Raw genomic sequence first — 20,708 nt, 5'->3', positions numbered from 1 at the left:
TATCTTGTATCTTTCTTGGGGGAGGTTTCTGAGACTGGATCGCGTTCTGGGAGTCGGCCCAGGGGATAGCCGGCCGGGGGAAGGCGGCCCTATGCTTTGTATGCTTGAAGGCTTGAATGGCCTGGTAATTTTTCGAAGAGCCAGGGGGAGTCGGTTAGGCTACCCGTGGCCATTTACTCCAACAGTAATACCCTACTCCAGTGTAGTGGTGGTGGATTGCCTCTTGGGCTGATGATGAACAGTACAAGGAAAGAACAGCCTCCTGAGGTTGAGGTGTTCTTGTGCTTGTGTAGTTGAGGATGATCTGAACTAATTCGGGATCAGTTGCCTCCTACTGTGGTGGCTAGTCCTATTTATAGAGGCCCTGGTCCTCTTCCCAAATATCGAGCGGGAAGGGAGCCAACAACGGCGGGCAAATTTGAAGGGGGAGAGCTAGTACAAGCTATCCTGACAAAAGCGGACTCCGCCTGCGAAAAGCTCTGGGGTGACGCCGTCTTGGGCTCCACTATGACCTCCGCCTTGCCATGCTCCGGTCTTGGTATCGTTGCACCAATATGGCAACCTTTGCCTGATGCCTCGGTACTCTTCGCTTGCGCTGGCCTCCTTAGCACCAAAGAGGAAACAGAGACGCTGCGCGCACTGGCGTCCGCCTGGCACCCGCCTGGTACCGTTCGTCATGGCTCACGTCACGAGAGCCTCGTGAGGTTTGCCTTGCCTTGATATCTCTGCTCCTCGTGAGCCTGCTTGGCTAGGCCACTCCAGAGGAGGTCTTGCGTCGTCCGCCTCATGAGGCTTGGACCCTCGCGAGGGTCTTGGGTGCCTTGTTGATGAAGATGGGCCGTATGGCCTGCTGCTTGGCCACGCTGTGGGCCGCGGGCAGGCAAGTCTGGGGACCCCCGTTCCCAGAACGCCGACACGCACATTCATTTTTTTAGGTTGTTCTCCTACAGTCTCCACAACTCCTTTCCGACACACACCGATCGATAAACCTCTCCAGCGATGTCTGCCTACAACATACCATGCACCTTCAATCTCCTCCTTTATGTGTCCTTGCCTCGTGTCTCTCATACGGTCCCACACACGTGTAAACTCTCGCCCCTCTTTTCATCGATCTCACAGCCGCACACTCCTCCTCCTATCTAGCTAGTAGCTGGGCCTCTCGCACCACCTCCTAGCTCCATTATCTCTGTCTATCCGTCTCGTCGGGCCTTATTTGCCTCTAACAAATGGACGTACACCGACCGATCTCCCGCTGTACATATAGCTAGCTAGGTCCTTATAACTCGTTTTTTCCCACGCGTCGATCGATCTACCTCATTAGTTATGTCTCTCCCTTCCTCCGACAAACAACAATTGATCTACCGATCTAGTTAGGTTTGCTTACCAAACACATGGTTCCCCTTCATCATCCATGGATGTGTCCCAACAGATCTATCACGCACAGGCACACACAGAAACACATCCCCACTCTTATTGATAATATTGCAATTCCACCCTCAGTTTGTCTAGTAGGCCTCTCCCACCATCTTCAAGAAGCAACTCCATCACCCATCCAGCACTCTACCCCTCTCCCTCCCTCTCTCTCTCCTCTCTCTCTCTCTCTGCCCCATCCTATTTCCCGTCCTTCAGTTATGTATGGATGTCGACCGATCTCCCTCAAGACATAGCTGGGTCTCTCCTTCTCAACACATATACGAGTCATTCTACCTCTATAGTTAGGCCTCTGCCTACCCCTCCCCCACCCCCTCCCACACACACACACCGATACATCGAGCGCTCTAGTCATGTCTCCCTGCCACACACAAACTTGACCTGTGCCCTCTGACGTTCCAGTAGCTAGGTCAGTCGCCCTATATCTTTGACTTGCACACACACAATTTCGATGGCTCTCTTCATCGATCTCGCACCCACCCACTTTATCCTCTCTTCGACTCTATCGATATCTATGACCCCTCCCTCTCTTCTTGTGGATCGCCCGACCCTCTATATATGATATGGATAGGCCTCCATTTCACACACATTGCATGCAAAAAATTGTTTGAGATGTCATCGACACATATTCCCACAAATATATTCACGAAATCAACCTCCCCCCAAAACAAAAAACACTCACGAACGCACAAGGCATTTGTCTAGGTTTGTATCTCTCACACACACCAACGTAGGTGGGGGACGTGCACGAAGAGAAGAGGTGCACGCACGACACACGTACTCCCGTCTCTTTCCCAACCACACCCGTGCGGGTACACGGTGGAGCTCATTTCTGTACGAAAAGGCAGCCCACGTGGTAATTTGACACGTGTACTTGTTGTCCACTAGATGGAGGGAGGATCGTCTACCACGGGTGAACAAACAAATTGCGACTTGACGCGTTATGTTAAAAAAGAGGCAAACCATGTGGGGCCTACCTTAGAGGCAAGCCTCTATACACTGGAGTACTTTTGATGTGTCCCGTCAACTCGCAGAACGAGGAGAAGCTTGCTTAGTACACCGTCTCCCCCGCCCACGGGCGCGGTGGCTCGCGGGATGAGGTGAAGCTTGCTTACTACGCCTTACGCCCGCTCCCTCGCCCACGCGCGCGGTGGCTCGCAGGACGAGGAGAAAATTTTGCTAGTACTCCCTCCGTTTACTCCTCGTCCGTACCTTGGTTAGAGAGATTATCATATTGTTTGGAATATATGTCCTTTAGTAGATTTCAATATGAACTACTAGTACATACTCCAAATACTGATGTATATAGACATATTTTAGAGTGTAGATTCACTCATTTTGCTCCGTATGTAGTCCATATTGAAACGGACGTAATAGTACGCACTCTCCCTCGCCCCTCGACCCTCGCCATGTGGTGGACGTGCAGCAATTCATTCGGTCTCATATAGCCAGAACGATATATACTGCAGTACCATTATTGCTCGACTTCCCGAAGAGGCGAAGAGCCAATCGCAAGGTTAATAGTTTGGAGATGCCAAGCGCAAGGTTTATAGGAGAACGAGTAGTAGGTGCCGCGTCATTTATAAATAAAGTTTTTTTCTTCGGTGGCACGTACGCAATATAAATAGGTTCATATGGAGAGAAAAGGAAACCGCTCCACTATATACATAGGCAGGACGAGCCTACACGGTTGCTTGGCTGGGGTTGCTCTCTTCAGTTTTCACACTCTCTCGCACAAAACCACTGTGGCCACATCTCTAACATCCCGGCGGATCACGTCCGCCGGGGGAAGGGGTGGATGCTTAGTGTAGATGCGGTCGCCGTCGTCGAAGGTGAAAACCCACTGTCGGCACGTCCCGATCAGGGGTCCCTGCCATTCTCCCTCACAAAGCCGGTGAGGTTGCCTTCGTCCATTGCTCACTGCCGCGACGTGGGTAGTTGCCTCCTCCCGCCGCCCTCCTGTAGGTTGAGCTACGTCCCGACATCCCTCAGGTATAACTCCCTTTACAGCCGGCTTGCACCACTGCTCCAGCTGCCCACATCACTCCATGTGGATATTTCTCTACTTCTTTGCCCCGCACATACCTCTACTGGCTTCTACGTACTGTATTTGTGATGAGTTTATGTCTCATCAACTAGTCCCAGTAATCTTATTCTAATCACGCTTCTTCAATTTCTTTGCCACAGGGATGCTCATCTCGATTTTGGTGAAACTGCACAAAATGATCCGATGGTCAAAGGGTTGCAAACTTCATTTCTTAGGAAGCGCCGATGTTGCCAGCAAATTAAAGCCTGGTTAGGGTTTACGGTTCAAGGGCTAGGGACTGCATGGATCGTTTTTTTCTTTAGCTGTCTCTGTTTCAATGGCTAGGGACTGCATGAATAGTAATAGTATTATACGCCTTACGCCCGTTCCCTCGCCCACGCGCGCGGTGGCTCGCAGGACGAGGAGAAAATTTTACTACTCCCTCCATTTACTCCTCGTCCCTACTACCTTGGTTAGAGAGATTATCATATTGTTTGGAATATATATGTCCTTTAGTAGATTTCAATATGAACTACTAGTACATACTCCAAACACTGATGTATATAGACGTATTTTAGAGTGTAGATTCACTCATTTTGCTCCGTATGTAGCATAAAGTTGAGACACTTATGTTGGAATGGAGGGAGTACATATTTGCTATGATCTGTCAATCATTGAGATGCAATAGCATGCATGTTAGTCTCCTTTGTATTTGATGAAATGTTGCAACGGGCAACCTTGCACGCAAGATACATGTAACAGAAGCTGGAAGCTTCATAGCATTGTACTATCTCGCTGATAAATTACAGTACGTACTATACAAGTACTTCCTCCGTTCCTAAATATAAGTCTTTGTAGAGATTTCACCATGAACCACATACAGATGTATATAGTTTATTTTAAGTGTAGATTCATTCATTTTGTTCCGTATGTAGTCCACCTAGTGGAATCTCTACAAAGACTTATATTTAGGAACGGAGGGAGTACTATGTAAAGAGTTAGGTGTCGCACAGTGTCCAGAAAATATGGTGATAGTGTGAGGTGGGCCATGTAATCACTGAGCCTGCGTGTTTTCACTGCTCTTGCACTCCTCCGCCATAAGAATGGAGAAAATTGTAATCTAGTAGTACCTCCTTTCGCCGAAAGCGTGGGACATCCAGCAGTCCTACCACCTCAGTAATAATGACCAATGAGCCATCAAATCACATAGACCCAGCAGTAAGTTGGACGGACGAAGCAACCATCACTCTTGAATCCGCTTCTCCCTTCAACGTAGGCGCCAGTGAGAGGTCGCGTCCGCTCTGCCTGGGCATGAATGCGGCACTGATTCTTTGGAGCGGCGCTGACCATTTCGGGCGGGAAGCCTGCGCGGGCGATGGAGGGGCTTTGGGTGGGCCAGGCTGGTCAGGAGCGGGCGTGGCAACTGTCCGCCTGTCCCTACCGGACGCCCGGAAACGAGAGGATGCACCGACTCTCGCGGCTAAAATCGTACACTACACACCATCTCTCTGTAGGAGTAGGTCGATCTGTCGCTCTCTCTAACACACACATGTTAAAAACACACATGCACATGCACACGCACATACAGGTTCATAGAATAGGAAAATCGTGCGAGTGCGAAGCCACAGGAAGTGAGATACAAATGGAGTACGTACAAGAAGAGAAGAGGTGACGAATATTCCATCAAACCAGGGCTGAGGAGTAGTACTCCCTCTGTCTAGGTGCTAAGTCATCCTACGGAAATCAGATATTCCCAAAATGTTTAGGCGCCGTCCATTAACTTCGCATCTCAATCCCCTCCTGGCCTCGTTGCTAGCGAGCGTTGTTACTTAGGGAGCGTTTGGATCCTTAGCAAGAACAACTTATAGCATAGCCAGGCAAGGTTAGGCGTTTGGAACTATTAAAATATTTTAGCTTTTGTGGGCCAACTAGCTTGGGTGGGCTAGAAAAACCTTGCTAGCTCAGGAGAGCCAGATCGGCTCGCTTCCGACGGCAAACTTCGCGTAGTAGTAACATAGACTAGTAACATATGCATGTTGTACTAGTCCAAGTTACTCACCACTATGACCAGCCTAAGCAATGTAACCAAACGCTCCTTACTCTGCCTTGTTATCTCCCCCGGAAACCCAATGCATGGAGCACAATTACGCGTTGATCAGTCAAGAAATCAAAGTCGGCTTGCATGCGAGTTAATACGTGGCCCTGCATGGTAGCTAAAACGGCATCTCTTAGTTGTTTGGATTAATTGTTGCATTTAGAGATAGAAATCAGGGCTTTGATTGGAGGAATGACCGGTCAAGTTTCTCCTTCTCCAATCTGCTTGCACCTTGGTCCCGCTGCACCTTCTAACGTGACTTATTACACCTAGACGGAGGGAGTCGTACGAGATACGGTGGCACACTGACTTAGGTCGAATACAAGTGCCCAAAATTGTGTGCATGTTATAATAAGGATTCACTTAAAATAGTACGTGAGCGAATAGAGGGATCAATTGGACAGTGTTCCCGAGCAGTAGCGAGATGTGTGAGGTAAGATACACCGCTGGCGCTTTTAATTTTTCTTATTAATTTGTTTGTTTCACCCTCTGACTGGTGGGACCCAATGTACTACGTGGAGAGAGGTAAGGTAACTAAGGCTGCATTATTTCTGCACCACTGTGGATAGTCTTACCACCAAAGCCACATGACACGATTATGATTTAAATCCCAATGACTCCCACACACACAAAAATACGGCATGCTTGTCACACGAATGCAGGAATGTATAAAGGTTATTTTCCTCTCGTTGAACATAACGGGAGGGTTGTGTAGCTGGTTAGCCTGTTCGTTCATCAAACTTGAGGTCTCGGGTTCGATAACTACACTTGAGCATAATTCGTGGCAGGAGGATTCTTTGACTGGTCAAAATGGATGGATACGGAGCTATACGATCTCGTAGTGACCGTATAATCACCTCATCACGTATAAGCTGCAGCCTCGGCACTTGTTTTCTAGGGTTTGCACTCTTCACACTCTCTCCAGTATATATATATACACGCTGGAGCCTCAGCGCTTGTAGTTGCTCTCTTCACACTCTCTCACCCTCTCCAGATCTAAACAAGACTTCGTTGGCCTCTCTCTCTTCCCTCACTGTTGGTCTGCTTGTAGTTGCTCTCTTCACACTCTCTCACCCTCTCCAGATCGAAACAAGACTTCGTTGGCCTCTCTCTCTCTCCCCTCACTGCTGGTCAAAGAGCCGGCAGGATCCGTCCGCCGGGAAGGGAAGGAGGCTTAACGCTGTCGCCGTCAGCGAGGGAGGGAATCCACTACCGGCGCACCTGTTCCCTTTAACCCAGCGGCGGCGCGGGAGGGCCTCCGACCCCTTCTTCTTCTTCGCCGTACATAGTGTGGGTCGAATGGCCTCCGGTCGCCCACCGAACCACACCCCAAGAACCTTAAGGTATAATTTACTTATTCCACATGCATTGCTCTAGCTGCATGTGGGCTTTTTCCACTTCTGCACTCGAATCTAGGTGTTGGATCAAACAGGAAAGTAGTGGGGAAAGTTGTATACCATGAATCTAGGACGTGGTTCAAAGAGGAAAGGAATGGGGAAAGTAGTGGGAAAAGTTGTATAGCATGAATCTAGGATGTGGCTCAAAAAGGAAAGGAAGGGGGAAAGTAGTGGGGAAAGTTGTATCGCATGAATCTAAGACGTGGTTCAAAGAGGACAGGAATGGGGGAAAGTAGTGGGGAAAGTTGTATAGCATAAATCTAGGACGTGGTTCATAGAGGAAAGGAAGTGCGGAAAGTACTAGTATAGACTAGCTATCTAGGACCTACGTTGGTCGAAAAGGGAAAACAATGACAAATGCAGTACGCACAACTGTAACAAACTGATCTTTTGTTTTGGGGGACAAGGCTGTAGAGTTTGAGCAGGACTAGATTTGCTGCGCTCACATAGGGAAAGGTGTCTAAAGATAACAAAACTGGGACCAACACAAATATGCTCCTTGGTTGTTTGTTCTTTGTTGCAACAGACTATGCATCACCCCAGTACATCGGTAGATGCACATGGTGCTGGTGCGTCCATTGTCCCGTGCAACTCTTTAGCTGTTGTTAATCTAAGGCCCTGTTTGGTTAAAAACTCCCTAGTCCCTACCTGCTTGGTTCCAGGGACTAAACATGGACTAGAGGTTATTAAATGACATGCTAAAAGACCATGTTACCCCTAGTAATGAACTAACAGAGACAAGGTGCGATGCGTGGCAGGTGCAACTATTGGAAAAAGTCCCAAAAAGACTCTCCCTCGGGGTCTTCTTTCTTTAGTCCCAAATGCCCACTTTTAGTCCCTAAAAGTCCCTCCTGTTTGGTTTAGATGGGACTGACACGGAGTTTTTTTAGTCCCTCCACCAAAATGTCCCTGTAAACAAGCACCCTCTAATAATGCCACTGGAAAATTGATGCAATGCCACAGTTAAAAGCAAATTGCATGTTTAACGAATTTTATTGTTAATATAATCTCTCTGTTAATATTAATCGATGCCACTGTTTGATAAATGCTACTGTCTAGCTTTCTTTCCCATTTAGAAGGTAGATGCTTCTTTTTGTTGGCTTCTGTGTCATCCACCGTTATTGACCACTAGTTGTTTCCTTTACACCTCTGTGTAAACAGGGTTATCTACTTCACCTCGTTGCCATTGTCTTTTGTTGCACTGCACAAAACACTTTTGTTTTAAGAGTGTTTTGTGCAATTCAACCAAAATGTCACACCGACAACGTTGCTTGATTGCTTGATCTTAGTGGAACTGCACAAGAGGAGATCTTACTTCCTATCCGTGTTGGCAAATTTGGTTCAGATCTTCCTCTTGTGAGTTGTTTGAATTCCGCATCATGAGAGGTCAGTACTAGCCTTCTTTCACATGATTCTGCAGTGTGCTTTCATATGTTGTGCTACTTGTAAGGTAATGTTGCTTGATTTTAGTGAACTGCACAAATGGAGACAAGACTTCCAATCTGTATGTGCACTGCAATATCCCATTGAGGTAAGATAAGGATATTTCACAACTGTTGGCCTGTATTTTGCCACTTTCATCAGAAAATTAATGTCATTGTTTAGTGCTATACTTGTGCAACCTAATTGACATGCCAAATCTTACATTGAAGGCGTAGCTTGTCTGTTATTGAACCAAGTGATGAAGGGGAAGAACAAGCGGAAGAAAAACAAAAATCAACTCCTGGTGCTGTAAAGAAGCACTGGAACTGTGATGACACAAGTAATGATATAGTTTTGCATCTTAATTTATTGCTATGGCTGGAACGAGCAATTGTTTTGCCACTGATTTGATGCCACTCTTAATGTAATATGTAATTATCTCTACTTGTGCAAACAGGGATCTTCTTTGAAGATACCATATATTTTAGTGGAACTGCACAAGAAGATGTTGGAAACATTAATCTAATCGAGGAGTATATAGTAAGCATGGCCACCACAGTAGATAGCAACAGATGGTTCCGGAGAAGTGCTTCATCTGTATGCTCTACACAATAAGCCTCCTGACAAAGGTTGGTACTCGCCCACTAATTTCATCCATATGATTGAGCTTTGTCATCTCTATTGGTGTTGTGCTACTGTTTAGATACTGTCATCAAAAAGTGGTATTGTCCTTGAGAAGTGCTTCATCTATGCTGTTTTAAATATTTCCTTTCCTTTTTTTCGAGCAAACAGGGATGCTAGCATTTAGTTATCCTCTTGTCTTTGCACAACAGGATCATTCTCCTCTGAAGAAGAATATGGAGTACGTGAAGTGACTAGTTCCGATTATGCCAGGATGAAGAAGCCCTGTCTATCTTCTCATCAGAAGGAGCAGTTGAAGGATGGTTACATTACCCCCCACAAGACCAAACTAACTTCAGCTCAGAAGGACTGACAAATCTCCATTTTCTTGCTGTGATGCGCGAGTACAATGTTGTTCTAGGATTCTTTCCGGTGAGTTTCATTTTTCTAAAAGTGTGCTCTACATGGACCATGTAGGTGCCTGTTTAAACTGTCAATTCATAGTACAGTTTGCTTTATACTAATCACTTTTTTTGTATTTGTGCAAACAGGGGTGCTCAGCTTGATTTCAATGGGAACTGCACAAAATGTTCATGAATACATCAAATCATTCATTTCCACCACAAGAAAGGAGGTGCAGATAAGTTCAAGGCGTTGCAACATATAAGGGCGAAATCATACAATCTACGCGCGAATTTGGTTGATTTTGGTGGAACTGCACAAAAAGAACAGCTGGTTTATTTAGCACGAGGTGCCATGTCAATGTCCCAACTGATGGCAAACCCTGCCCATTCCACAATCATAGGCATTTGATATTTTGGAATGGGAAAACCTTGTCAAATTTTGCTCATTGATTTTAGCAAGAAGACATGCGTTTGATATTTTTGAATGGGACGCCCTTTGTTGTCAGCAGCGTCGATCCATTTTTTCTTTATTCTTTAGTTGTGAAGTAAATATTGGCTCTGACATGTGAATCGCTGAGATGCATAATCATTGATTGTTTTGAATGTTCTCTATGAATTGCCAGGTCTGTGTGTTTGATTGCAATGTACAGGAACGCTAAAAAGCTGCTCAAACTCTTTGTACTCCTTCTGTTCCTTTTTACTTTGCACATTGTGAAAGTGCATACTTTTTTCTATAAGATTGGTCAAAGTAGAGATACTTTGACTGCAGACAAAACTTGTATGCAGACTAGAAAGGACCGGAGGGAGTACATGTGAAACTGCTGCAAACGAGGTGATCACCCTGGGAATAATGCTAGTACGTATTGTTTTGCATGTTCATCCAATGCCAGTGATACAAGAATTCGAACTAATCAGAATAAATTCATTCATACACGGTCGGATTTCATATAAACATGCCGGATTTCATTACATTTCATACCTTCTTCAACTAAAAAGGGGTGCGCTGGAGGTATAATTAATTAACCGAAGCTACCCACCTGTGTCCGGCTGAGCCGAATAGAAGCTTCAGTGACTTAACTGCAGGTGCAGTTGCGTAACTGACATGTGGCCCAGATGCCTGTTGGGCCCACGTGTCAGTCAGCCAACTGCACCAGCAGTTAAGTAGAAGCAACGTCCTTCTCCAGCATAGCTCTCCGACTCCACGTCGCCGCCAAGAAGCTAACCGGCCGTCACTGGTCAACCCGCCTAGCTTGTCATAGCGATTAGGACAACTAGGAGCCCAATGATCAGGATCCCCACATGACAAACACCTTTCTTCTTGTCATTCTTCTTCTTGAAGTTCGTGTGTTGCACAGCCTTGTTCTTCCCATCAAACTTTGCTTTACCATCAAACTTGCCCTTGTTCTTGAACTTGTGGGGCTGGAAGTTCTTCTTCTGTACCAGATTGGCACTAGATCCTCCCTCAATTCCTCGAGCACGTGTGTCCTTTGCTCTCGCCTTTTCTTCCACATCAAGAGTGCCAATGAGATCCACGAAGGAGGAAGCTTAGTGATGATACCTCTGGCAACAAACTTGTCCGGTAGCATACAACTAAAGTGCACAAGTTCTCTAGCAAATGACTGTATCTCATGAGCTTGCTCAACCACAGAGCGCTCTTCAATCATCCTGTAATCATAGAATTGCTCCATGATGTACAGCTCAGTGCCAGCAACCGGAGGGTAGAAGCGGTGGCCTTACTTGGACCCGAGCGGCGGCGACCTACCGTGTTCTACTCTTCCTCGTTTTCTGTGTGGCGCGACCTCATTGGCAGCGGGGCAGGGCCTCGGCGGAGCCGGCGATGTCCTCTGTCTCGTTGCCGGCGGGCGGCACCTCGGCGGAGCGCGGGAAATCCTCCCCCTCGTTGCCGGCAGGGTGGGGCCTCGGCAGGGCCGGCGGTGTCCTCTACCTCATTGTTGGCGCCGCGGGGCCTCGGCGGAGCAGGGCCTCGTCGACGCCAGCGGAGCGAGGACTCGTCAGAGCCGGCATTGTCCTCCGCCTCGTCCTCGGTCTCGCCAAACAGCGCCTCGCCCGCTTCATCGCCCTCTTTGTAGGCGGCCTCAGCCTCCGCCACCCGCATGCGGTACCGCCAGTGCTCGAGGCGGCCCTCGCGGGCGGAGCGGTACGAGCCTCCTTCGCCTGCAGGTGCTCCTGGAGGAGATGGTGGTTGTAGGCGGCGTCGGCCTGCGCCTCCCAGAACTGCACCTCACGCTTCTGCCTCACCGTGTCCATATATTGGGCACGAGCCTCGCCGATGGTCATGGTGCAATGCACCGGCGAGGATGGCACGGAGGAGGGGGTTGGCGCCGGATCATCGACTACCATGTTCTCCATTGGGACGTCGTCGTCCTCCGGCTGCCTGCCGGCCAGCCAGTCGGCAGCAATGGCTGCCATCTCCTTGTGGTCCATCGTCCGCCCGTCCCGAAGAGCGTTGGAGCGCGAGGAAGCCATGGTGGGCAGTAGTGGTGTGGACAGGAGAATAGGAACGGATGCGGATGACTGCGGCTATGGCCAGCGCAGCAGTTTATATAGCAATGGTGGGCGGCGGAGGGACGGACGTGTGGTGCCGGAGTAGCTGCCTCGACAACCGCGTATCATTAATGTGGGCAGCAGAAGGACGGACGGACGGCACTTGTGTCGTTTGAAGGCGGAGCAATCGCATGCACCGGGAAGCGGGGCGGGCGGTGCTGACCATTTTGGGCGGAAAGCGCGCGCGGGCGAGGGAGGCGGTCTGGGTGGGCTAGGGCAGTCAGACTCGTGCTTGGCAGTGGGTCGGTCCAGCAGCCGGACATGCTGGCTCACCAGCTACCTCGCCGAGTTGAGCGACGACAATCAGACGATGGACGTAGCTTCCAACCAGGAGCCGGCGCCACTGTCCAAGCCGGTTCATGTCGTGTTCACCATAGAGCAGGTGCGGCCACACTTTGACGCCCTAATGGCGGAAGAGCTACCAGCGCAGGAGGACCTACGCTGCAACCTCCGTCTCCTCAACGAGCACCAGTGAACAAGCGAACAACAATGCCGTCGTGGACATGTGGCCCTATGATCCTGGCTTCCCGAATGAGCAGCGGGCGCTCTATCAGACCATCCGTAGGGCCCGCGAGGCCCTCTCCGTCGTCCTTCGAGTTGTTGCGCTCGCCGTGGCGCCGCCGTCTCGCGTTGTCAACATGGTCAATGAACATGAGGATGAGGAGATGACTTTACTTGGAGAGGATGACAGTGGGGACCCACCAGGGCCATAGCCGCACGTACGCAAGTGCCTCCTTATTAGTATATAAAACTATAAATTTTTTTGCTTCCTCCTGGTTTCCTGACATCACGGTCCCACACCATTGTCAACCTATGTAGTCAATAAACGAGAGAATTGCACAAGAAGCGGCCGATAGCTGGGACCAAGCAGCTCGAGCAGTATTTGTGTTTTTGAGGTGTGAGCACTGCAGAGTTTTTCTTGAGCGATGTTTAGCCCAGATATTAATTTTTCTTCTCTGAACAACAACAAAAACATCACTGCAGCTATTAACTGGGCGGGCTCTGGCCCGTCTAGCCCAGGCCAGATATCCAGCCCAGATATTAATTTTTTTCAAGCTAAAAATGGCTAGCCCAGCTATACTTTTTTTTAGGAATACCCAGGCAAGGTCAAGTTGTTATTCTCCGCCCCGCTGGGCTGCAAATCTTTCCTAGGAGGGATGCATTAGGCTTAACAAGAAAATGGGCTTTAAGAAATAATAAATGGGATGTAATTATAAAAACTGGGCAGTAACTATAAAAAATGCACCAAACACGTAACTACTTTATAAAATATTATTTTTGGATATTGAAAATTTTAATTTCATTAATTGTTGCGAGCGCAATGTTTCGTTGGATTTTTACGTAATATAAATTTATATTGAAATTGTATTTAATCTGACTAGAAATTTCGGGATACAAATATTTCGGATCCCATCAAAATGTGGGAAATTTTATTGAATTCTGTTTTGAACGGTTGGTTGAAATGGGTTGTACTTTTAACAAACTGTAAATGGGTTGTAGTAAATTCCATTAATTCAAAAATTGGCTGCACATTCTTACAAATCTCAAATGGGCTATAAGTTCTCTGCCACACACTTGTGGCCTTACTAAGTTGACGCGTCCCCTCAAAAAAAAGAGAGTTGACGCGTATGCAAGGCTTTGTCAACTTATAGTCAACACACGGTTCTAGCAGCGGTGGCTGTTGGATGTCCATCCAACGGATGCCGTGCTTCTTCTTCAATCTCAGATATTCTAGCTTCACCCGCCCAAAAAATGATTCCTCCCCTGACATCTGGGGCGCACCGTTTCGGAAGCTGGCCTGTGGGCCTACTAAGTTGACGCATACCAAGGGCTTTGTCAACTTAGTCAATATAAACGATTCTAGCTGCAGTGACCGTACGATGTCCATCCAACGGCCATCGTGCTTCTTCAACCTCTGGTCTTCTTGCTCCAGCCGCCCAAAGCAGCGCCGGTCGTGCCGCCTGCTCCTGCCTCCCGTGGCCGGCTGTGCTGTCGCACAGACCTCACCGCCCCCTACTACTCCCACCGTTGGCCAGGCCATCCCTCTACTCACCCACACCCCCCTGTTATTCCGCGGCGACGGCAGCCTCACACCGCAACCGAACCAGTGAACCCTCGTACTCCTCTCCGCACGGGCTTCCGCTGTCGCGTCTTCCCCGGCTCCGCGCCGTCCCCTTCCTAGGCCTCGCCGTCGTCCACCGCCCTGGTGCTCTCGGCGCGGCGTGGTCAACATGGTCAAGGAACGGCTTCCATCGGACGTGGCCTGTACGTGGAGAGGCTGACAGCTGGGTCCATGACGGCAGCAAGGAAGTTGAGGGAGTCCTGGATTAAGGGGTCCTCGGGCGTCCGGCCTGTTATCCATGGGCCGGACTGATGGGTTGCGAAGACACGAAGACCGAAGACCATACCCGTGTCCGGACTAGACTCTACTTGGCGTGGAAGGCAAGCTTGGCGACCAATTATGAAGATTCCTTCTTATGTAACCGACTCCATGTAAACCATAGATCCCCTCGGTGTCTATATAAACCGAAGGGGATAGTCCGGAAAGGGCAACACATATACGCATTACCATAATCATAGGCTAGACTTCTAGGGTTTAGCCATTACGATCTCGTGGTAGATCAACTCTTGTAATACTCATATTCATCAAGATCAATCAAGCAGGAAGTAGGGTATTACCTCCATAGAGAGGGCCCGAACCTGGGTAAACATCGTGTCCCCCGCTCCTGTTACTGTCGATCCTAGACGCACAGTTCGGTACCCCCTACCCGAGATCCGCCGGTTTTGACACTGACATTGGTGCTTTCATTGAGAGTTCCACTGTGCCGTCGGCAAAGGGCTCGATGGCCCCTTTGATCGTCAGTAATGATGTTGTCCAGGGAGAAACCTTCCTCCCCGGACACATCTTCATATTCGGCGGCTTCGTACTGCGGGCCAACTCACTTGGCCATCTGGAGCAGATCGACAGCTACGCCCCTGGCCATCAGGTCAGATTCAGGAGCTTGAATTACGTTGCGTACATCCGTGGAGACTTGATATTTGACGGATTCAAGACCGCGGCAACTGCTCCCCATCGCCCCGATGAACATGGCTTAAACCTGTCATCAGGACGCATCCAGGAGATAGCTCCCGTATCGGCTCCGGCCTTAAATCCGGAGAAGTTCAAGTCATCCGAGGATGGGAAGCTCAACCCCATCACGGGGGCTACCGATTCCGCGGCGATGGAGCCGCACCGAGATTCCACTTCATACGGAATCTGCATCAACGGAACCTTGGACTCGCCCCCGATGACGAGCTCCGAACCCTACGAGCTCGCATACACCAAACTCGGCCAGTTATCGATCTTCAAGTTCAGCGCTGCAGATGTCTTCCAACACTTGCCCATGGGCAACATACTAAACTTGCTAAAAAAACCTGTCCCTGGCGGACGACCCGTCTTCGAACTATGTTCGGTTCGAACTTACGGTGGACGACGGAGAATTTTGCTTCCCACCTGCCACCCACTTCATAGCCACTGTTGAAGATATAACCAACACGCCCGATCCCCGCTCCGAAGACGTCGACGGTGTGGACGACGATGAGGGGCAAGGCCAGAGCCTACTACCCGCTAGACACGGGATGAGCACTTCTTGGTATGACGTGTGTATGATAGACACACCTTACGTCGCTCTCGACGATGAGAAGGAGGATCCGGTCGAGGATAAACCGCCGGGTACACAGCCCAGACACCGGCGCTCTGGGCCTCATCACCCAAAAGAAAACACTGCCAGCACCAGAGAAGACGATACTCCGGACAATGAAGACCCTGTTGAGGTAGAATCCAAGCAGGAGGAGCAGGAAGGCGGGCAAGACAGCCCTGACGAACAGGCCACATGTGGGGACTCGGAGGGCAGCAATTATCTCCCCCTCTCCGAAGAGGAGGAGATCCTCGGCAACGAGGATTTTATTGTGCTAAAGGAACCTCTCGAGCAGCAGCGCTTTAAACGCCGGCTTATAGCCACTGCAAGGAGCCTAAGAAAGAAGCAGCTACAGCTCCAAGCAAGCCAAGATTTGCTCAATGATAGATGGACCGAGGTCTTGGTCGCTGAAGAATACGGCCTTACCAGCCCAGTCAAAAGCCACCCCAAGAATAGGTGGCTCCAGCAATACGATGGCAGGGCAATGGTGCCCATGCCACCATCGAACAACGCGGCGGGCCGACTAGAGTTCGGTCCAGATAAAGCAGCAGCCCAAGCAGAGCACCATACCAACCCATCCGGCCATCAAAGCAAAAACAAAATAGCTCGGGGAAATACCCGCGATATCAACCAAGACACGGAGGGTAGAGTAGGACGCACAAGATCGATGCACAGATCACGAAGATATACCCCGACCAACGATGACGGTCGCCTATTCGGACGCTATAAAGCCGACCATGCCCGGCCCGAGCACCTTAAACGGAGCCCACCTAAGGTGCTTCATAGTGTGGCCTAGCATAGAGGAGCCGCACACCCTCTCTGCTTCACCAACGAAGTAATGGAGCATGAATTTCCAGACGGGTTTAAACCCATTAACATCGAATCATACGATGGGACAACAGATCCCATAGTATGGATCGAGGATTAACTTCTCCATATTCACATGGCCTGCGGAGACGACCTCCACGCCATCAAATACCTACCTCTCAAGCTGAAAGGGCCAGCTTGATACTGGCTAAACAGCTTGCCAGAAAATTCTATTGGCAACTGGGAAGATTTGGAAGACGCCTTTCGAGACAACTTCCAGGGAACATATGTCCGGCCATTATGCGCCGATGACTTAAGTCACATTGTCCAAAAGCCCGGCGAATCAGCCAGGAGCTCTGGACCAGGTTCTTAGTCAAAAGAACCAAATTGTCGACTGTCCGGACGCAGAAGCCCTTGCGGCCTTCAAACACAGCGTTCGGGATGAATGGCTAGCGCGTCACCTTGGACAGGAAGGACCCAAATCCATGACAGCCCTTACCGCTCTAATGAACCGCTTTTGCGCGGGAGAAGACAACTGGCTTGCTCATAAAAGCAACAACGATAGCGGCCCAGGCACTTCCGAAATCCGAGATGGCAACGGCAAGCCACGACGAACCGAACACAATAGTCGCAGTAATATACGCGATACAGCGGTGAACGCCGGATTTCACAATCCGAAGCCCGGTCAACGGAAGAAGCCACTAAAGGCAAACCAGGATGGACCATCCACCCTGGACAGGATATTGGACCGACCTTGTCAGATTCACGGTCACCCTGATAGGCCAGCTAATCATACCAACCGTAACTGTTGGGTCTTCAAGCAGGCAGGCAAGCTTAACGCTGACCACAAGGGGAGGAGACCACCGGGCGATAAAGATGACGGATCGGCTCGCGAGCAGAACACCAGGGGGCAGAAACAATTCCCCTCCGATGTTCGACCACTCCCGGAACGCAAATAGCAGTTCGGCTTCCGCCACCCACCTACTGTACTGGCGAAATTTGCACCCCGCGCACATCACTACGCACTCAAGATAGCATGGGCATCGGCGGAAGCACAATACGAACAACCCTACAAGCATTCCCATAACGTTTTTTATATGTTTTTCTCATTTTTCTGTATCATCCTTAAAGAACAGGTGACTAACTGGACAGCATTTACAACGGACTCTATCGGAGTTCGGATCCGTACACTCACCTAAGGGGCTACTTCCGTTAAGGATCCCCCTCCGCGAGGATGGGCGACGCAGACGTGCGACAGGAGGTCCAAAATTACTTTTTGTAGACCGCACTCTTTATTCCGAGCCTGTACTATGCCCTCTCTCCCTCTGATCCCGACCACGAGCAAGTCAAATAGCCGGGTCTGTGGTTTCTCTTTATATATATATATATATATATATATATATAAATTTATCATTGGCGCATCGCTCCGTTCTCAGTAAGGCTTACCCGAGCTGATCTCTCATACTTTTTCAGCAATAAGAACGGCCTCAACGGCCGCTTTGCAGATGCACCTCGGCACACCCTGCCAGGGGCTCGGCATGGGAACGAATGAGCCACCAGTAAAAGTCCGAACAGCTCTAAAGCGTACTTCGGCGTCGCAAGTTTGGCCTTATATGCATCAGCTCCGAATCATTGTCTTGGGTCAATAGTTGGGTTGCCCGGCTCCTGTGCTTTCTACCCTACGTTCCGCTCTATCGGCTAGGGTAGTAAAGGGAGAACTACTGTGATTGTGCCCTGGCCTAGACCGGATGAGCACCTCAGTAGAGAAAGCCGAAAACTGGCCGTCATGATGCGGCGAGAGCTGGTCAACCACTTGATGACTTATAGGAATCCTTAGCGATTCTCCATGTAACACGAGGGATCTTTTTCAGATCAGATATGTAAGGCACGACACGCCGCATACATACCAGGGGCTATGTCGTAGCCCCACCATAAAACTCCTATGGCCAAGTGAAAGTGTTAACGCCTTATAGTCCCGTTGCCTGGTTCGCCGCATTATCACCTCCTTCATGGACAAAGACATTGGTTAAATAGTGATTAAATGCTTTTCCGAACACCCCCGTACTTTCTACGAGGGGGCTGAAGCCGACGACTGGAAAACTTTCAGATTATATTAAAACGGTCGCACAGGAGGAATTCAAGCTTTTCCAGCAAAACATAAATAGATTAACTATAAAGTTGTCTTTTGCAATCATTATACACCTCACTCGAACATTATGTTTTTCGAGCATTGACCCTCAATCAAGCGGGCGGCCTCCAAGGCGTCTTCAAATTAATGCTCCGGTTTCGGACGGTCCTCGCCTTTGGGCGGACCCCTCGTAGCGACGTCGATGGCCTTCATCTTCCCCCAGAATGTCTTGACTCGGGCAAGGGCCATTCGTGCACCTTCAATGCACGCCGATCGCTTCGCAGCATCGATTCGCGGCACCGCATCGACAAGCTTCTGCACCAAACCAAAATAGCTATTCGGCGCAGGCTGGGTCGGCCACAGCCGGATTATGACATCCTTCATGGCAGCCGCCGATACCCTATGAAGTTCGGCCCATTGGGACATCTGATCATTGAGCAGCAGCGGGCGCTTTGACGCGCCAAACTGTGACCAAAAAAGCTTCTCCGTTGCATATCCATCTTGCGCTTGGTAATACCGCGCTGCATCGGCAGAACTCTTCGGCAAGTCCAAATACTCGTCCGGAGAACTCCACACATGGTTCAGCTGAGCATAGTCCCGGTCGCCGAATTTAGTCTGCAGCAAAAAGGGCTTTCCAGCCACTATCTCCTTCGTCTGCCGAACCTCCTCACGGAGGGCTTTGGATTCTGATCGCGCTTCTCTCGCCTCCTGTCGGGCCTTGTCCAGTTCGGCCGTTAAGGCTTTATTCTCCTTCTCAAGAAATTCACAGCGGCCGGTAGCATTCTCCAAAGCAAGTGTCATCGTGGATATTTTCTCCTCGCCCTGGCATCGCGCAGCTTGTTCGGCCTTAAATTCAGCCGATGCCCTCTCAGCAGCAGCTTCACTAAACCGGGCCCGCTCCTTGGCACGGACCAGCTCCGCCCGAAGAGCCTCCACGGCGGCAGCACCATCTGCATTTTATGCACATTTCATATAAAGCTCTTTTCCGCGTCAAGCACGCCGGGGTAAAGAATGCTCGAAATACATACCTTGCGAGTCGTCAAGACGCCTGTTGATCAATGCAATGTCATCCTCCGTGATATCCAGCTTTCGCTGCAGTTCGGCTACTTCCGTACTCCGAGCAGCCACAGGAGGGGAAGCAGCCTGTATTTCAAATTAAATCAGGGTTAAAACCTGAGCACATCTCTTTGATCCTCGGATCTCTTCCTTCGGAAGACAATCCGAGTCTCAGGGGCTACTGCATATACAACAGGTGCATTCTGTCAAATAAAATTCAATTGACAAAACTACATCACAAACCTCAAAATCTCTTAGGAGGCTCGTGAAGGCCTCGTTCAATCCACTCTTCGCGGATAGAACCCTTTCGACCACCGTAACCATCAAGGAACGGTGCTCTTCTGAAATGGACGCTCATCGTAGCATGCCCATCAGCATCCCCGGCGCTCCTGGGTCTTCGGAAACCGCCACCGGAGTACGGCATTCCTGTAAAGGAACCCGTTTACTTGCCTCCAAAACCATCTCCGGCTGTAAACCGGACGGTTCGGGGACGCCAGTCTCGATCCCAGAACCCCGGGTGACGGAGGCACCGCCTTCGGGTAACGCCTTCTTCGTTTCCTGTACTACTTGGTGTTCGGGAGGAGCCCTTCGGGACGATACCTCGGTATCATCCCCCCTATGGGTCGATGAGGCCGGAGAAGGCGTGTCACTCTCCATCATCTCCGGAAGAAGATCTCCCGAGGAGGAGGAGGATCGAGAAGCACCTGGCATTAACCTGCGTGGATGAACATATATCGGATGATCACTTCACTAATAGGAAAAGAATGAGGTGCGTTTAAAGTACCTCAGCCTCACTTACGGTTTGCCTTGAGGTTCGTCCTCGTCATCAAGCTCTACGGAAGCCTCGCTCGCCCGGCCCAAGCCGCTCGACGATGGCGTCTTTCCTCTCTTGGAAGGTTTCCCCTCCTGATCTTCAGAGGCGGCCCTCTTCTTGCCATGGAGGGCTCCCTCTGCACCCTTACCCTTGGGCAAAGGGATTTCGGTTTCCCCGAACGCAGCCACCTGGTACGGTACCGGAATCAACATTCGCGTCAGCAGGGCGGTCGCAGGGTCTTCGGGAAGGGGCGCCGGACACCAGA

The sequence above is a fragment of the Aegilops tauschii genome, chromosome 4, assembly GCF_002575655.3.
Source record: "Aegilops tauschii subsp. strangulata cultivar AL8/78 chromosome 4, Aet v6.0, whole genome shotgun sequence".
Classification (NCBI taxonomy): Eukaryota; Viridiplantae; Streptophyta; class Magnoliopsida; order Poales; family Poaceae; genus Aegilops; species Aegilops tauschii.
This window is presented reverse-complemented; position numbering follows the sequence as displayed.